Source organism: Triticum dicoccoides, unplaced genomic scaffold, assembly GCF_002162155.2.
Source record: "Triticum dicoccoides isolate Atlit2015 ecotype Zavitan unplaced genomic scaffold, WEW_v2.0 scaffold231098, whole genome shotgun sequence".
In the NCBI taxonomy this organism is placed as follows: Eukaryota; Viridiplantae; Streptophyta; class Magnoliopsida; order Poales; family Poaceae; genus Triticum; species Triticum dicoccoides.
In genome coordinates this window covers 1-1340 of record NW_021245787.1, presented here as the reverse complement: position 1 = coordinate 1340, position 1340 = coordinate 1, and the positions used below count along the sequence as shown (strand labels likewise).

The following is a 1340-nucleotide window of genomic DNA, read 5'->3' as shown; positions in this document are numbered from 1 at the left end:
TGTTGATAGCTAGCCTCAATTACTCAAGGATCTCCAAGCTGCATGCCTCCAATAATGTTGCCGGTGTCATGGCTCTCCACGGTGCTGAAATTGTTGAGAGGAATGTCCTGAAGAAACTCAGGTTGCAGTCATGGGCCACACTAACTTATGTCGGTTTCCATGTAAGAATTATTACGGTAAGTTTACAAGACCTTGTTACTAACGAAATAATAGAGTGTGCTGCCCTGCTGGGGAGATAGCTTATGTCGGTTACAACCAAATAACTAATTTTTATGTTTCTGCAGTATGGATTGAACCAGTAAATAGCCTGAATCAGGGAAAAGGGCCAAAGTTGTATTCCTGAATCAGGTATGTCTCTTCGGCTGTTCAAACTTCAAATTGTTCTTCATCATCAGTTCAGATGATCACGATTAGCTACTGTTTTGGGAAAAAAAAGTAGAGATACGATGGTACAGAAAATATGAAGCTCACAATGATATGATACTACCTTTAACCCTACAGGCTCACAATGATCTTGCTTGCGTGGAAGGAACATTCATTCCTGCAAGGTAATAAGACCCCATCGAACTTCAACTCTGCAAACCAGCTCCATCTTCTTATCCGGTTAACCGACTTGAAAACATTTCAGAATCGATCGACTGCCAAGGAGGGTGATGGATTGACTTGCAACCAGTCCACGGATTATCTGAAGCCATGCAAGGAAGAAGAAGCAGAAACACTGCCCAGGCTAGAAGAAGCGTAGCCTGCAGCTAGGTGGTACTATCTGAAGCCCATCATCAGCCTTGTGATGCCGCTCAGAATAAAATTGCTTCGATGAGTACACCATTCACATTCACACCGTGCGTGCGATGGTTAGTATTTCGGTCATCCACAATTAGTGTAATACAAAATATTCGGACCGGCAGAGCCATGCCAATTACTTACACATCTCCTTTTCAGAAACAACCAGACTACATCTTCTGAAGAAATGAACACTTGTCATGCTGTTAACTGAAGAAATCGACACCCGGCGGTTGGCGCGGCGGCCTCGTCGTCGACCATCTGATCTTCATCTAATGGCAGCCTACCGCTTCGTCCCGAGTTACGACACACCACCGCCCTTCATCGCGCATCGAATGGATCTGAAGACTGGAGCCGTCACTATTTGAATTACCTTTCATTGTTTCCTTGTTCACCAGCTTTACTTTAGCATTGAAGTTACCTTTCACTGGTTGTAATTGGTAAAAATGCCTGAATCTATATGAGAGCCTCGGAGCCTATGTTCCTATTACTTGGGGTAAACCCTAGTAAGACACCGTTTCCTGGGTGGTGTAAACATGCATCCTTAATCCGTATTATTT

The 1340-nt window shown here is 43.9% G+C and overlaps 1 long non-coding RNA gene across 1 annotated transcript; it reads left to right on the top strand.

The window, feature by feature from the left end:
• Positions 1 to 6: 6 nt before the first annotated feature.
• LOC119345378 lies at positions 7 to 1332 on the top strand. Its single transcript, XR_005167015.1, has 5 exons — positions 7 to 176; positions 285 to 348; positions 502 to 548; positions 629 to 851; positions 940 to 1332. It is a non-coding gene; the product is annotated as an uncharacterized LOC119345378 (long non-coding RNA).
• The last annotated feature ends 8 nt before the right edge of the window (positions 1333 to 1340 follow it).